The sequence below is a fragment of the Bos grunniens genome, chromosome 9 (assembly GCF_055505025.1).
Source record: "Bos grunniens cultivar Pamir isolate PY7600 chromosome 9, Bosgru_T2T1.0, whole genome shotgun sequence".
Classification (NCBI taxonomy): Eukaryota; Metazoa; Chordata; class Mammalia; order Artiodactyla; family Bovidae; genus Bos; species Bos grunniens.
Window position 1 is genome coordinate 48,350,106 of NC_141173.1, and position 18,839 is coordinate 48,368,944.

The window sequence follows — 18,839 nt, forward strand, 5'->3', positions numbered from 1 at the left end:
TGACAAATGATCTCATAATGGAGAAAACATTGTTTTAAAAATGCATGAAATATGCTTTTAATAAATGTAACCTGTGAATTTACCATGCTTAACATAGTTATTGTAATCTCATTATTTGCACACTGTTATCAGGATTTAGTTAAATCGCCTGCTATTTAACAGACTGTACACCACCATTTCTTAGTGACAACACAGCTGGATTCATTTTTCAGGATGAAAGATCACCCTCTATAAAGTTGCACTGCTGGTGAGACTGAAAAATACTCAGATGTAAGCTTTAAATTGGCTACAAGAGTAGACATTTCTTTGCAAACCCTGTGTAGTATATTAAGCAACACTGAAACACTTAATTTTAATTAGAATATTGAATTAGATTCTAAGTCAAATCTAGGACAGAGTTACAAAGGAAGCTGTCTCATTGTAGTTAAGAATGTTAAAATTAATGTATTGTAGCCCAAATAGTACATTTATGGAATTTCAACTAGAAAGCAATGATAGAAAGTGACTGATAAGAGATGCTAGAAATTACCCCATGGGCAGAAGGATTATAATTCTTCAAAAAGAATATAAATAGGCATTTAGATAATAATTTTCCATATAAATCCAATTTTGCAAGAAGTTTTAACCTTGATAACTAGAACAGTTTTCCTCAATTAACCTAAATAGTATAATCTATATTATGGTTAATATCCTTGATTAGCCTAAAAGTCTAATTGATTGCACTGCACAGTTCTTGCAGTCCTTTTCAAACCATTTCTTCCCCTCTTGCTACTCCTGTCACTGCTCTGCTTCAGCCAGCTTCAAAGCAACCCAATAGTTCTTCACATTTGGACTAGAGCCATGCAGTTGTCGTTTCTTTGTCTTGTGCTTGTCTGAAACCGAGAAATAGGATACCTAGGGTAGCCCATTCAGGACCAACATATGAACAACTTAGAAGTTCACGGTCACCTCTTAGGCCTCTTTGACCAATAATGAATGAAGGCCAATGTGTGTATCATTATGAGATGCTTGTTGTGTCACTCAGGTTTCATGAAATAGAACACTGGTCTCAGAGAAATTGATAATCACCATAAGATTTTGTTGATTGAATTGGTTCTTCATTATTTTTTTTTTATATATCTCTTTCCACTTACTACTGCTTTTTGGAATAATTTCCCAAGTAAACTACTCCCATCCAAGCCTATGTCTTAGAATCAATTCAGAGACCCCAGGCTGAAATATATTTTAGAGAACAAGCAAGTTTAAAAGAAATTGTTAAACTTATAGTGGCCACAATCTTTAGTGATACTTAGAATTTGTGGTTAAGACTTATAATCTAAGCAATAAGTATATTCTCTTTTTTCTATTTTTACATTTATCAAATTTATCTTAAATTTGTTTTGCATGTTGGAAATAGTCACAGTTTATTTGTACAGTTATCATATTTAGGTAGTTTATGTTCTTGAAAAGTCATTGCAAATAAAAATATATTTGTCAATATTTAATTTCCACAGAATTAATGTGGTATGCTGCAAACGTTTTTGGAAATTTTTCTGGGATAATCACTTATTAGTTGGTAATTCTGGACAAATCATGTACTAACTGATGTAACTAACTTTATGGAGAGGGAATTGCAATTAGATCCTTGAAGTTGTACTTCACTTTCATTTCAGTTCAGTTCAGTCGCTCAGTCGTGTTCAACTCTTTGCGACCCCGTGAATCACAGCACGCCAGGCCTCCCTGTCCATCACCAACTCCCGGAGTTCACTCAGACTCACGTCCATCGAGTCAGTGATGCCATCCAGCCATCTCATCCTCTGTCGTCCCCTTCTCCTCCTGCCCCCAATCCCTCCCAGCATCAGAGTCTTTTCCAGTGAGTCAACTCTTCACATGAGGTGGCCAAAGTACTGGAGTTTCAGCTTTAGCATCATTCCTTCCAAAGTAAATCCCAGGGCTGATCTCCTTCAGAATGGACTGGTTGGATCTCCTTGCAGTCCAAGGGACTCTCAAGAGTCTTCTCCAACACCACAGTTCAAAAGCATCAATTCTTCAGCACTCAGCTTTCTTCACACTTCACTTTAGTCCAATTTAAATTATATCTAACAAGTTATTTATGAAGTTTTCTATATGTGGATGGTAACTCTAAATGCTTCCTCTTTTTCTATCATTTCTAGACTTCATTGAGTGTGTAGGAGAGCAGAATAAATAGTTGTAGTAGCAATGTAATTTACTCATTTTTTTTTCTAGTATAATTTTGTCAAAGATGTTTACAGTCACTACCTACTAGGCTTCCTTAGGATTTTCGATGACTTTTGAAACACTAATGCAGTCTTTCGTTACTCTTTTTATCTTGAAACCAACCTGAATTGGAAACGGACTTCAGATATCAATCATTGCATTTAATGTTGCTTAGAGTTAACATCTAGAAGTCAAACAGGAAAGATTGTGGCACAAGCAATATTTAATAATTACAAGTATAAAGATTCTTATTGAGAAGCAAAACAGGAAGAATCAAAAGCAGAAACTTTACTGAGGAAAAAATTCAGAAGCGTTGCCAGTTGTATACCAAACTTGGGAGTATACTACTAGATACAGATGCATTTTCATAAATTATTTATTTTTAGTTTCCCTATTCACTTAGAAGAGAAGTAATCTCCCTTTTGATTATGATGTTGTGAAAGATGCATGGAGCACACTCTTGATAGTACATACCCCAAAACAACAAAGGCACAAAGGCTGGAGGGATGGGGTGACAGTAGGAAAGATTTTTGACATCTGTCTGCTAAGGCATGTTATTAATATTCAGTACAGTAAAATAATGCATAAGAGCAGCACTATAAAATACAGTCAAATATGTTTTTTTCTTTGTTTCATAGCTAGAGCTTTGCTAATTAAGAATGTCAAAATGTAAAAGTTCTCCAAGAACGACTACCTTCTTGAAATTAATATAACCCACAAATACCGTTGTTGTTCAGTCACTAAGTCATATCCAACTCCTTTATGACCCCATGGGCTGTAACCTGCCGGGCTCCTATGTTCATTAGATTTCCCAGACAAGAGTACTGGAGTGGGTTGCCATTTCCTTTGCCAGGGGGATCTTCCTGACCCAGGCATTGAACCTGCATTTCCTGCATTTCAATTGAATTATTTACCACTGAGCCACCAGGGCAGCCCTTTCTAAAGTTTACATTGTAATTAACTGAATTGTACCTTTACCTCTGTAAGATGCAGTTTCCTTTTCAATAATCAGGAAATAATAATAATACCTGTTTAACAGATTTATTGAGAGGAGTTCTTATGTTAAAGTTTGTAACACTCTCAATACAGAGTAGTATAGCATACAGCAGTAACTACTCTGTAAATGAAGTGTACACAGACATTTGTCCAAAGTTATTTTTCATTTTCTGTGAGAAAAAGTAGTACGGGCATAAATATGATCAAGTAATTAATTACTCAGGTCTTACATGTATATGTTGCAATGGCATGTGCAGTAGTTGAAATAGCATGGATATTTAATGTATCAACATGGAAATATGTTTCTTTTAAATTATTAGCTAAATAAAGTTTGGAAACTATGATAAACTTTGCTTTTAGTGTAAAAATATGTTGGTGTATGTTCAGTTACATATGCATGTGTACGTGTGTAAAATGAATTTTAAAGATTGTATACTAATATGTTGATTCCATGTTTTATTTTAATTTATCTGATGGAATAACCCTGGCTTTTTCATACCCTTCTGTGTGTGTATGCATGTGTATGTTTACAATGAGAATGTATTTTCTTACAAATTACAAGACAGCTACTTGGGTTCATTAATTTTAAAATAAAAACATATTAGCATTCTCATCTAAAAACTGGCACATATATGAAGACCAAAGTGATGAAAAGCAAGTAGTTATAAAATAGCATACAAGATCTAACTATCCTTACTGACTAGTGTAAAGTCCCATTAAGATATTTTCTTTGTACATGAAGGCATTCTGAAACAATGGGAATACAGAGGGAAGGTGTACACGCATTGCTGTGATGCTCAATCAGAGAACATCAGTTTGCTAAGAATTCAGTCAGAAAACCAGGCTAACAGCAGGTTTACCACACAAGAGCACAGGCCAAACTTCCGCAGTTTTGGCATGTAGAGTATTTTGGAGGCTAAGATGACAGAACTGCTCATAAAACCATCTGCTATTTACTGATCCATCTGTTGGTCAGCAGAGAGCTTTTAGAACCCAAGAAAACTTTCAGTCTGAGAAACAGCACAATTTCATTTTTTTTAATTGAAAAAATAGCATTAATGTTTTACACAGTCAATATTTGATTACTGCAGACCACACAATATCAGTTTGTTCTCATTATGATTGTCATGATTTATAAATAAGAAAATCTAGCATCACATTCATTTGCTTAGAACTTATACATGAATTCATTAATTAGAGATTCCTAATATATGAGGAAATAATATTTGGTTAAGCACTTTTTTTGAACAGTATTGTGCTGCCCAAATATCAGATGAAGTTATTTTTTTTTAATATTCTCATCTGACTATGTGGCTATGTAATTCAGTAAGATAAACATCAGATCTTTAACAATTTTCACATGTCTTAAGAAAATTAAGATGAGAGATGACAGAAGCTTTTGTTATTTATAAAACTATAAATGACATAGTTATAAAATTAAGAGGTTCAATTTTAAAGGTTGGAGTTCAATGCCTACACATTCTTATAATATTTTATTAGATTATTTAGTTTTATTGTTATTATTCATTTGCTCAGTCATGTCTGACTCTTTGCAACCCCATGGACTACAGCATGCGAGGCTTCCTTATCATTTACCATCTCCCAGGACTTGCTCAAACTCAGGTCCATTGAGTTGACTATGCCATCCAACCATCTCATCCTCTATTTTCCCCTTCTCTTCCTGCCCTCAATCTTTCCTAGCATCAGGGTCTTTTCTAATGAGTCAGCTCTTTGCATCAGGTGGACAAAGTATTGGAGTTTCAGCTTCAGCATCAGTCTTTCCAATGAATATTCAGGATTGATTTCCTTTAGGATTGACTGGTTTCATCTGCTTGCAGTCCAAGGGACTCAAGTGTCTTCTCCAACTCCCCAGTTCAAAAGCATCAATTCTTTGGTTCTCAGTCTTCTTTATGTTCCAGTTCTCACATTCATACATTCCACTGGAAAAAGTATAGCTTTGACTACATGTATTTTTGTTGGCAAAGTATTGTCTCTGCTTTATAATACACTGTTTAGGTTTGTCATATCTTTTCTTCCAAGGGCCAAGTGTCTTTTAATTTCATGGCTTCAGTCATCATCTGCAGTGATTTTGGAGCCCAAGAAAATAAAGTCCGTCATTGTTTAATTGTTGTCCCATCTATAGCAAATAGATGAAGGATGCCATGATCTTAGTTTTTTGAATTGGGTTTTAGGCCACTTTTTCCACCCTCCTTTTTCACTTTCATCAAAAAACTCTTCAGTTCCTCTTCACTTTCTGCCATAAGGGTGGTATCATCTACTTATCTGAGGTTACTGATATTTCTCCTTGCAATCTTGATTCCAGCTTGTGTTTCATCCAACCCAGCAATTCGCATGATGTACTCGGCATAGAAGTTAAATAAGCTAGGTGACAATATACAGCCTTGATGTACTCCTTTCCCAATTTGGAACCATTACATTGTTCCATGTCCAGTTCTAACTGTTGATCCTTGACCTATGTACAGTTTTTCCAGGAGGCAGGTAAGGTGGTCTGGTATTTCCATCTCTAAGAATTTTCCACAGTTTGTTGTGATCCACACAGTCAAAGGCTTCAGTGTAGCCAATGAAGCAGAAGTAGATGTTTTTTTTTTCTGGAATTCTCTTGCTTGTTCTATGATCCAACAGATGTTGGCAGTTTGATTTCTGGTTCCTCTGCCTTTTCTAAATCCAGCTTGAACATCTGGAAGTTTTCAGTTTATGTACTGTTGAAACCTAGCTGGGAGAATTTTGAGCATTACTTTGCTAGTGTGTGAGATAAGTGCAATTGTGCAGCAGTTTGAACATCCTTTGCCATTGCCTTTATTTGTGATTGGAATGAAAACTCACCTTTTCCAGTCCTTTGGCTACTGCTGAGTTTTCCAAATTTGCTGGCATGTTAAGTGCTGCACTTTCACAGCATCATCTTTTAGGATTTGAAATAGCTCTGCTGAAATTCCATGACCTCCAATATCTTTGTTTGTAATGATGCTTCCTAAGGCCCACTCAACTTCACACTCCAGGATGGCTAGCTCTAGGTGAGTGGTCACATCATTGTGGTTATCTGGGTCAGTAACATCTCTTTTATATAGTTCTTCTGTGTATTCTTACCACCTCTTCTTAATTTAGTTTTATAGTAATACAAAATTATCTTTTCTTACAAAATTGAACACTTGGTACAAAGTTCAAAAAATTATAAAAAAACAAATACTTTAAAATGTAATACACATGTGTAATCAGATGTTTGTAGTCTATACCAATTTTTCTCCTTCTACAATTAGCACTAACGATGTTTATTCAAAATAAAAACAGGTAAGGTCACCTCATTCTTTTAAAATTATGTAGTAGTCCATTGCATCAATTTGCTACAATTATTTAATCAGTAATTAAAGTCATTTAGCTTCTTTAGAATTTTATTATTACAAAAATGCTCCATGAACATTTTTACACAAACAGATTTTCAGGCATTTGTAAGAAAATCTGTTAGATAAATTTCTCAAAGTATTGTTGCTAGTGTATTTCCAATTTGACAAACATTGACAAAGTTTTCTTCAAATTTTTTTATCAACTGACTTTCCTGTTAGCAACTTAACATCAACATCAACAAAATAAGTGGTCAGTATTGTTATTTTCATCAATCAGGCAGTTTTAAGATGGCATTCAATTGTAATTTTATATACATTCATGAGTGAGATTAAAAATTTCTAGTATTTACAACACATTTTTTATATTTATCTTTTCCAATAGTCTACATATTTAGTATAAATACTAAATTACTTTGTAATTTTATGAGTTATTTGTATGTTAAATTGATACTTTATCTGTATTATTATTTGCAAGTATTTTTTCCCAAATCCATTTTTCCTTGGAATTATTCTGAGTTTTCCAAATTTCAGTTTCAATGGAGGTATGCTAAAATTTTATATAATAAAATATCAATTTTTTGTTATTTCTAGTAGCTTTTAGTCATACTTTCAAAGACATTTCACATTTATATTTTTTTCTGTATACTCTTTCAGTATATTCTTATTGGACTTATTTTTAAGAAAAAAATCATCAATCCATTTTAAATAATTTGAAGATAAGTTGACTTTACAGATTCAGTTATTTCTTCCAGTATGACAAATGAGTTGTCTCAAAAATTGTTTGAATAATCTATCTTTTCCTCACAGCTTTAGAAGTATATCTGGACTTAGTTCTAGATTTTTCCATCAATCAACATAACAGGCTATAAATGCACTAGATACATTGTTTTAATATTTTGAATGTCATAATATTTTTAATGACTGGAAAGTTACATCTTATACATTAGTCCTTTTAAATGAACTTTTCTGATTAATTTTCCTCTATGTCCATTAAATCTTAAGAAAATCCTGCTGATATAACTCTTTGTATCAACATATATTAATTTAGGGAAATATAAAAATGCTATTAATCAAAATGTTAATATCCAAAAACATGTAGGCCTTTCATCTTGTTTAATTCTTCCCTATTGTCCCTCATTAGCCACAAAAGTGAATTTTAACCCAGAGGACCTTATAAATTTTTAAGTAATTATAGTTTTGATTTCCTTCCTCATGAGTTATTTTTAAATCTTAATATCATGCTTTTTCCCTCTTCAGAATGCTTAGCTTTTTATGGATATTTTTGCCAGGTTTACACTTTTATTTTGCATGGGTAAAGAAATACAATTAATTTATATATACATGTATTGTACCTAGAATCTATCAGAATTCTCTTATCATTCCCATATGTTCTCATCATTTCACTATACTTTTCCTTACTGTTCTATTCTCCTTATTTTCTAATTTCTTGAATGAACAATTAAAATATATCCATTTTAAGAAGAAATTTAACTGAAAAGTCTTACTTTTCCCATAATTTTCATTTTTATTTATTCTAACTGCATAGATCACTATCTTACTTAGCTTTCAGATAAACTATCCATAGTTAGGAAGTTATGCAGAATTCAAAATTACCATTTGCCCTTAGGAAGTATTTCTTGATTCTGACATTGTATATTCCATACAGTACATTTGTCTTCACTGTAATTCCAGAGGTTAGCATAATTTATTTTTTGAATTGAGATGACTTTCTAACAATATCTTTTAAAAAATACTTAACATTTTCTTCCCTTTCACCTTTGAATAGTAAATTTAGAACAAAAAACTTTCATTGAATTCCAGCATAATTTGGAAATATTGACATTATCAACCTATGCCTAATACAAAAAAATGTTTATTTTGTCCTCAAATCTATTAGTCCCATTTTATTCTATGACGTACTAAAGCCTTCTTCTCAATTTTCTTTTCAGTTTTTAATGTTTTTGAATTTTTTGTGATGTTGAGACAGCTAAAGAATATTATTGAACCATTTTATGTTAGAACTTTGATGATAATGTCACTTTTTTAAAATATTAATTGCAATCCATTTTTGTTCTTTTGTCTCATCTCTAACATTTGTGGAAATTTTAACTCCTTACAAAACTTTTATTTTTCTATTTGTTTTAGCATTTTTACTGACATTTTTGTCTCCTTTCTGTCTTTTTTGTGTTACTCTGTCTCCTCATTTTCCTTCTATTTCCTCTTTTTCTTCTGTAAGCTAGCCTTCTTTCCAGTCATTTTATGTCGACTTACTTTGTGTCTTTTCCAAAGAGAATATTCTCTGTCAAATGTTAGCAGGCAATATCAAGATTTTAGGAGTTTATTATATATGTGTATATAGATTAGGAAAATTGTTGATGGTCTCCCTAATCTTACAGTCTTTCTTCTTATAGACTCTGACCATCACAGCTGACTTTGAATATACATATATTTTTTTAACCTCCGGCCACTTCTCTTTCTACATAAATTGGACGGCCAGATCCAGCATTCCCTAACCATTGGGAGTATTTTCCCTTGCCACTGTCTTTCAGAGTCATCCCTCAGTGGAACAGCTGTGGAGAGGCTTTCCCTTTCTAACTTGCACATGTCTATCAAGCTAGGTCATCTGTGAACCAAGTGTGAACTTTCCTTCCTTCATCAATTTATTGCTGGGAGAAATATCAATAACCTCAGATATGCAGATGACACCATCCTTATGGCAGAAAGTGAAGAGGAACTAAAAAGCCTCTTGATGAAAGTGAAAGAGGAGAGTGAAAAAATTGGCTTAAAGCTCAACATTCAGAAAACGAAGATCATGGCATCTGGTCCCATCACTTCATGGGAAATAGATGGGGAAACAGTGGAAACAGTGTCAGACTTTATTTTTCTGGGCTCCGAAATCACTGCAGATGGTGACTGCAGCCATGAAATTAAAAGATGCTTACTCCTTGGAAGGAAAGTTATGACCAACCTAGATAGCATATTCAAAAGCAGAGACATTACTTTGCCAACAAAGTTTCGTCTAGTCAAGGTTATGGTTTTTCCTGTGGTCATGTATGGATGTGAGTGTTGGACTGTGAAGAAGGCTGAGCATCGAAGAATTGATACTTTTGAATTGTGGTGATGGAGAAGCCTCTTGAGAGTCCTTTGGACTGAAAAGAGATCCAACCAGTCCATTCTGAAGGAGATCAGCCCTGGGATTTCTTTGGAAGGAATGATGCTAAAGCTGAAACTCCAGTACTTTGGCCACTTCATGTGAAGAGTTGACTCACTGGAAAAGACTCTGATGCTGGGAGGGATTGGGGGCAGAAGGAGAAGGGGACGACAGAGGATGAGATGGCTGGATGGCATCACTGACTTGATGGACATGAGTCTGAGTGAACTCTGGGAGTTCGTGATGGACAGGGAGGCCTGGAGTGCTGCGACTCATGGGGTCACAAACAGTTGGACACAATTGAGCGACTGAATTGAACTGAACTCCTTCATCAGTTGGTTGTAAAAGATTCCCCATGTAGGCTTATGTGTGAGCTGAAGGAAGACCATGGCCATAACATTACTGAATGACACAAGGATCTACTACACACTCCAGGAGCTCACTCTCCTCTGATTCTATTTATCTTACAGTTCCATAATTGTCATTTCTAATTTACAGTAGCCTTTCTTTGAGCCTGACTGATCCTAGGATTTTTGAGTCCTGACAAAATCTAGGTCATGATAGGCAGTTGTGGCCATATGGTCACTTGATACCACATGGTCAGTCATTTCATTTTCACTGAAACTCAGTAACAATGGTCATTTTGTTTGTTTGTTTGTTTGTCTTTTTCATTTGTTTGTTTGTTTGTTTAAATGTATATAAGTCTGTGCTTCAAATGCTTAGTATGTCTCTGGAAATCTAGGGGTCTTATATTGTGATCTTCTCTTAGAGACATGCTGTATACTCCACTTGGCAATTTTTCACATTGTTGATACATCTAATACTAGAGGATCTGCCATTTGTTATAGTTTGTTCAGTACTTCTTGTACTGAAACTTGAACCTACTGCAGAACATTTTCCTATTCTGGGCCCCATACAGCTCAGGCAAGATTGTATCTCACCTTTTATGGTTTGTGTCTCATCTTATGGTACATGTATATAGCCCATTGCATATTACCCCTTTTTTAAAATTTTATTATGTATGATTTAGTTACCATTGTTACAGGAGAGGAATATATTAGTTTGGTGGTGATTTTTTTTCATGTTGGTTCTGAAATCAAAGACACTTGGTTGAATTCTTGGCTCTACCATTTATTGTGTGAATTTGGACAAGTTTTAAACCTTTTAGAGGTCAGTTTTCTCATCTCTAAAATGGAAATAGCAGTCATTATCACCCACAATTTCTGTGAAGATTGAAATAATTCACATGAAACACTTATCACAGCAGCTTCAATGGGATTAGGTGTTCAACAAAAGGCACCTTCTAACATTCATAGCATGTTCCTCTGAAAAGTGTTGATGCTCCTCAAAACTAAACATTCTTTCCTGAAATTAGGTTGCAAGGTGAGCTCCTGATACCTCTGTGCGGGTGGATTATCAGTTTCTTACATTGTCATTTCCATTGCCTAAGACCAGAGACTGTTGTAGGGATCAAATTTCTCATTATGAACCATATTTTACCCCTTTGAAAGGGTAAGGTGGAAGGCTTACTTTTGGCAAAAATATAAAATCAGGTTTCTGAATGAAAAGTAGTTTGGCTCTTTTCAAATCTCAGATGCCACCAGACAGAGGCTGATAAATCTTATGTAGCTAGAAACCTGGAATGAGATGATGTTGGTTTAATTTGGGAAAATAAAATAGAATGAGGTCAAAACAAAAGTGATTTCACATGGTGGGCAGGACTTATGTGGGATTGTTACTCAACCAGTAGTACAGGCTTAATATGTACATATAAATAAAATGATCTAGATAAGCTCAAGAATAATATATTTCAAAGATTAGTTATGTACAAATTTGATATTCGAGGGGGGACATGATCCAAGTCTTTTGATGTCATCTTCCAGAATTACCTTTCAACAATATGTCCTTAGTTCCTCTGTGAAATCTTCCTACCCCAAGAAAGCCATCCATTCTGTGATGATGGGAGTGTGATAGACATTGTGCAATTGATAGCCACATGGCCACACGTGACTGTTGAACACTTTGAATATGGCTAATGCACCTGGCATTATGGTTCTATGAAGACCTACAAGACCTTTTAGAACTAACACCCAAAAAAGATGTCCCTTTCATTACAGGGGACTGGAATGCAAAAGTAGGAAGTTAAGAAACACCTGGAGTAATAGGTAAATTTGGCCTTGGAATACACAATGAAGCAGGGCAATGACTGATAGAGTTTTGCCAAGAAAATGCACTGGCAATAGCAAACACCCTCTTCCAACAACACAAGAGAAGACTCTACACATGGACATCACCAGATGGTCAACACCGAAATCAGATTGATTATATTCTTTGCAGAATATAATTCAACAAAAACAAGACTAGGAGCTGACTGTGGCTCAGATCATGAGCTCCTTATTAGCAAATTCAGACTTAAATTGAAGAAAGTAGGGAAAACCATTAGACCATTCAGGTATGACCTAAATCAACTCCCTTATGATTATACAGTGGAAGTGAGAAATAGATTTAAGGGCCTAGATCTGATAGATAGAGTGCCTGATGAACTATGGACTGAACTTTGTGACATTGTACAGGAGACAGGGATCAAGACCATCCCCATGGAAAAGAAATGCAAAAAAGCAAAATGGCTGTCTGGGGAGGCCTTACAAATAGCTGTGAAAAGAAGAGAAGCCAAAAGCAAAGGAAAAAAGGAAAGATATAAGCATCTGAATGCAGAGTTCCAAAGAATAGCAAGAGATAAGAAAGCCTTCCTCAGCAATCAATGCAGAGAAATAGAGGAAAACAACAGAATGGAAAAGACTAGAGATCTCTTGAAGAAAATCAGAGATACCAAGGGAACATTTCATGCAAAGATGGGCTCGTTAAAGGCAGAAGTCGTATGGACCTAACAAAGCAGAAGATATTAAGAAGAGGTGGCACAAATACACAGAAGAACTGTACAAATAAGATCTTCATGACCCAGATAATCATGATGGTGTGATCACTCATCTAGAGCCAGATATCCTGGAATGTGAAGTCAAGTGGGCCTTAGAAAGCATCACTATGAACAAAGCTAGTGGAGGTGACGGAATTCCAGTTGAGCTTTTTCAAATCCTGAAAGATGACCCAGTGAAAGTGCTGCACTCAATATGCCAGCAAATTTGGAAAACTCAGCAGTGACCACAGGACTAGGTCAGTTTTCATTCCAATCCTAAAGAAAGGCAATGCCAAAGAATGCTCAAACTACCACATAATTGCACTCATCTCACATGGTAGCAAAGTAATGCTCAAAATTCTCCAAGCCAGGCTTCAGCAATACGTGAACCATGAACTGCCTGATGTTCAAGCTAGTTTTAGAAAAGGCAGAGGAACCAGAGATCAAATTGCCAACATCTGCTGGATCATGGAAAAAGCAAGAGAGTTCCAGAAAAAACATCTATTTCTGCTTTATTGACTATGCCAAAGCATTTGGCTGTGTGGATAATGACAAACTGTGGAAAATTCTGAAAGAGATGGGAATACCAGACCACCTGACCTGCCTCTTGAGAATTTGTATGCAGGTCAGGGAGCAATAGTTAGAACTGGACATGGAACAAAAGACTGGTTCCGAATAGGAAAAGGAGTACGTCAAGGCTGTATATTGTCACCCTGCTGAGTTAACTTATATGCAGAGTACATCATGAGAAATGCTGGATTGGAAGAAACACAAGCTGGAACCAATATTGCCGGGAGAAATATTAATAACCTCAGATATGCAGATGACAGCACCCTTATGGCAGAAAGTGAAGAGGAACTAAAAAGCCTCTTGATGAAAGTGAAAGAGGAGAGTGAAAAAGTTGGCTTAAAACTCAACATTCAGAAAACTAAGATCATGGCACCCGGTCCCATCACTTCATGGGAAATAGACGGGGAAAAAGTGGAAACAGTGTCAGACTTTACTTTTTGCGGCTCTAAAATCACTGCAGATGGTGACTGCAGCCATGAAATTAAAAGATGCTTACTCCTTGGAAGGAAAGTTATGACCAACCTAGATAGCATATTCAAAAGCAGAGACATTACTTTGCCAACAAAGTTTCGTCTAGTCAAGGCTATGGTTTTTCCTGTGGTCATGTATGGATATGAGAGTTGGACTGTGAAGAAAGCTGAGCACCAAAGAATTGATGCTTTTGAACTGTGGTATTGGAGAAGACTCTTGAGAGTCCCTTGGACTGCAAGGAGATCCAACCAGTCCATTCTGAAGGAGATCAGCCCTGGGATTACTTTGGAAGGAATGATGCTAAAGCTGAAACTCCAGTACTTTGGCCACCTCATGTGAAGAGTTGACTCACTGGAAAAGACTCTGATGCTGGGAGGGATTGGGGGCAAGAGGAGAAGGGGATGACAAAGGATGAGATGGCTGGATGGCATCACTGACTCGATGGACATGAGTCTGAGTGAACTCCAGGAGTTGGTGATGGACAGGGAGGCCTGGAGTGCTGCAATTCATGGAGTCCCAAAGAGTTGGACAGGACTCAGCGACTGAACTGAACTGAACTGAATGCACCTGGCAATTTAAATGTTTATTTTATTTAAATTTCAATTTAAACAGCCACATATGGTCAGTGGCCTGTTGTACTGGACAGCACAGTTCTGAATCTCTGATCTACTCTCCTGGAGCTTTTCTGATACTACTACATTTTCTTTATCCATTCACTGGTCAGTGGACACAGGTTGTTTCTATGCCTTGGCTACTGTGAATAGTGATGCAATGAACATAGGGGTGGTAATATATCTTTGAGATTTTGATTTAATTTCTTTAGAGTAAATATCTAGCAGTGGGATGAGTCATATGGTAATTCTGTTTTTAATATTTTGAAGACTCTATAATGTTTTCCATAGCAATGTCACTATTTTGCCTTCCGATCAACACTGTTCAACACTACCAACACCCAATGCTTACCTTTCCTTTTTTTTTTTTTTTCCTTCCTACAACAAATCTTTTATTATTATTATTTACTTTACAACATTGTATTGGTTTTGCCATGCATCAACATGCATCCTTTTTTGACAGTAGTAATCCTAATAGTTATGATGGTGTATCATGTGGTTTAGGTTTTCATTTCCCTGATGATTAGTTATGTTGAGAGTTTTTCATATTTCTTAGGCCATTCTATGTCTTCTTTAGAGAAATATCATGCAAAAGATTAAGGATTCCTCTTAAACCATGCACAGAAGTCAACTCAACATAGATTATAAAGTTAAAGACAAGCCATGGAACTATAAAACATTTAGAAGAAAATATAGAGGAATAGCTTCATGATGTTGTTCAGTCACTAAATTGTGTTTGAGTCTTTGCGACTCCAAGGACTTCAGCACTCCAGGCTCCCCTGTCCTTAACTATCTCTTGGAGTTTGCTCAGACTCATGTCCACTGAGTCGGTGATACCATCCAAACATTTTAGTCTTTGTTGCCCCCTTCCCCTCTGCCTTCAATCTTTCCCGGCATCAGTCTTTTTCAATAAGTCAGCTCTTCACATCAGGTAGCCTAAGTATTGGAGTTTCAGCCTTAGCATCAGTCCTTCCAATGAATATTCAGCGTTGATTTCTTTAGGATTGACTGGTTGGATCTCCTTGCTGTCCAAGGGACTCTGAAGAGTCTTCTCCAGCACCACAATTAAAAAAAAAAAAATCAATTCTTCAGCCCTCAGCCTTCTTTATTGTCCAACTCTCACATCCGTACATGACTATTGGAAAAACCATAGCTTTGACTTTATGGACTTTTGTTAGCAAAGTGACATCTCTGCTTTTTAATATGCTGCCTAGGTTTGCCCTGGCTTTTCTTCTAAGGTGTTAAGTGTCTTTTAATTTCCTGGTTGTCATCACCATCCACAGTGATTTTGGAGCCCAGGGAAATACAGTGTCACTATTTCCACTTTTTCCCCATGGATTTGTCATGAAATGATGTGACTGGATGCCATGATCTTAGTTTTTTGAATGATGAATTTTAAGCCAGGTTTTTCACTCTCCTCTTTTGTTCTCATCAATGGGCTCTTTAGTTTCTCTTCACTTACTGCCATTATATGTGAACTTGTTAATATTTCTCATGACATTGGTATTAGCAGCAGTTGCCTGGATGTGACAACAAAAGCATAGGCAACAAAAATAACAAATATAAACACGTGATGTCCATCAAACTAAAAAGTAAAGAAAATAATCAACAGAGTAAAAAGCGACCTATTACATTTAAAACGTTTAAAATCATGTATCTGATAAGAGGTTAATCTCCAAAATATATCAGAACCTCCTACAATGCAACATAATAATAATAATAATAACTTGATTGAGACTGACCACCAAAGTACCTAAATATGATAATTTTTATCCCCAAAGGCTAACTACCCAACATGAGCTTTTGCTTATTTCAAGTATGTTTATTCTAATTTCATGTTCAGGGGACTGTCTAGTGAAAATAGTGTAATGGCAGATCCTGGCCATGATTCTTTTATTAATTAATTAATTCTTTATTTTTGCACTCAACCCCAATTTATATTGAGGTGTTAATAATAATTATGCTTTGAATTTAGGAGCATTGATGCTAACTAGAACTCTTTGTCCAGTCCTTTAAATAGTTGGATTCCCCTTTCCCTACTGCCCTGCTAACCTAAATTAATGACTGTAGATCCTTTTGGTTCCAGGTTTCAAAACTGATTCAGGTTCATTAACTGGGCAAGGGATTATGCCTTTTTACTTAGGCCACTGTTCACAGCCTGCTAAGCCATCATTCTTGATTTATTTTGTGATACAATTGAGTAATAAGCTTGTGGGTCCATCTGATTTACTTATAGGAATGCTGATTTCTAATAAACATCTCTGTGACCTCTATAAGTACTTAATATCCCTCCTGTGCTTTACCAACTGATTCTTAGTTCTTGCCACAAATTATCATAATTATATTTTCATTGATTCAATTAGTTCAGTACCACCAACTGACCTTTATAATTTCAGAATCCTATCAGACCCATCATTATCTGTGAGTCTAGCTTTGTAATGATGTCTCCTACCACTAGCCATGATCTATAGATGCAAACCACAGATTATATGCACACTTTTTTAGTTCCTGGTATATTTTTGGCTTTAGATTTTGTAGTTCCTTTGGATTATAATCTCTTTAGTCTTTATCAGACAAAACACATCTCTGCTTGGATGTTGTAATTTTATGTTGTGATTTATTCCTAGTTTTAAGCCCAGGGGAGCAGCTTTCTTCATTCGTATGTTTTGAAGTGAAAAGCCTAATAAAAACAGTAGTTTTATTTGTAATATCTAGAAACCAAAGATGAAAGCACTATTCAAAAAACAGGTGTGTAAATAAGCAAATTGCAGTGTGTTAATAGAATTGATTACTATTCAGCAATAAAGCATAGTAAACTCCTGATATATGCAAAACAGGAAACCCAACAGTAGTTTGTCAACTGAAAGAAACCAGATACAGAAAAGTATGGATTATAGAATTTCATCTATAAGAAAATCAAGGACAGTCAAAACTATCATCATTGATAATAGAAGAATTTTGGTTGTGGTCGTGAGGTACTATGGTAATGAAAATGGTTGGAAATGGGAATAAGAGAACTTTCTGAGTTGGAATTATTCTCTATTTTGATTGGGGTAGTGGCTACATGAGTGTATATGTTTATTAAAACTATTTAGTTGTATAATTCAGGTCAGTACATTTTGCTGCATGAAATTTAGTTTTATCAGAACTAAAAATGTTATTTTGATCACTCTAGCTATACACCCATCTGAAAAAGAAAATCTTTCTACACAAATTAAAATACCAAAGAATGAAAAGCACCCAAAGGAACATGTATTAAGGGAAATAATGCTAGCGTACAAAATATTAGTTATGGAACATAATAAAAATTCATTCCTCACACATATAACACCAAAGGGGGAAAAAATCAGGTGTCTTCACTGAGGATTTTGATTCCACTCTGTCTCAGGAATCCTGGCTCCTTCCATTTCATAATCCTGATATCTCAGATTGCTTCTTTCAGTTGCATGGATGGAAAGGCAGAATGTAATAATTGATCTTAGATGCTAGTCCTGAAATTTGTAGTATAAATGACTTCTGCAACTCACATTGGCTAAAATTAATTATATTAATTATATAATGTCTAGATTATGTTGATGGATATAGACGTAGATACAAGCATACATATTGATAAAGACATGAAGAGTCCATCAAAGAAGCTGAATATGTGCTTTTTTGCATGAACAGCAAAGAGAGAAGGTGGAATTTAGTATTTAGCTCTTCTCTACCAGAGGATAGATATATTATCGCTTTTTAAAGTAATACTCATGTTAGAAAGTAATAAAACAAATATGTATTCTCATGCAAACTGAAAGAGGTCTTCCTGCAAATACAAAATTAGTAGCAAATATTTTGATTAATTTAATGGAGAAAAATAAACAAACTTAAAAACCTTGCTTATGTGTTGCCCATCCTGAACCCCCCTCCCACCTCCCTCCCCATACCATCCCTTTGGGTCATCCCAGTGCATCAGCCCTGAGCACCCTGTATCATGCATCAAACCTGGACTGGCGATTCGTTTCACATATGATATTTTACATGTTTCAATGCCATTTTCCCAAATCATCCCACCCTCACCCTCTCCCACAGAGTCCAAAAGAGTATTCAATATATCTGTGTCTCTTTTGCTCTCTCACATACAGGGTTATCATCACCTTCTTTCTAAATTCCATATATATGTGTTAGTATACTGTATTGGTGTTTTTCTTTCTGGCTTACTTCACTCTTATAATAGGCTCCAGTTTCATCCACCTCATTAGAACTGTTTCAAATGTATTCTTTTTAATGGGTGAGTAATATTCCATTGTGTATATGTACCACAGCTTTCTTATTCATTTGTCTGCTGATGGAGATCTAGGTTGCTTCCATGTCCTGGCTATTATAAACAGCGTTGCGATGAACATTGGGGTACACGTGTCTCTTTCGATTCTGGTTTCCTCAGTGTGTATGCAGTGTATGCAGGGGGACTGCTGGGTCATATGGCAGTTCTATTTCCAGTTTTTAGGGAAACTCCACACTGTTCTCCATAGTGGCTGTACTAGTTTGAATTCCCATCAACAGGGTAAGAGGTT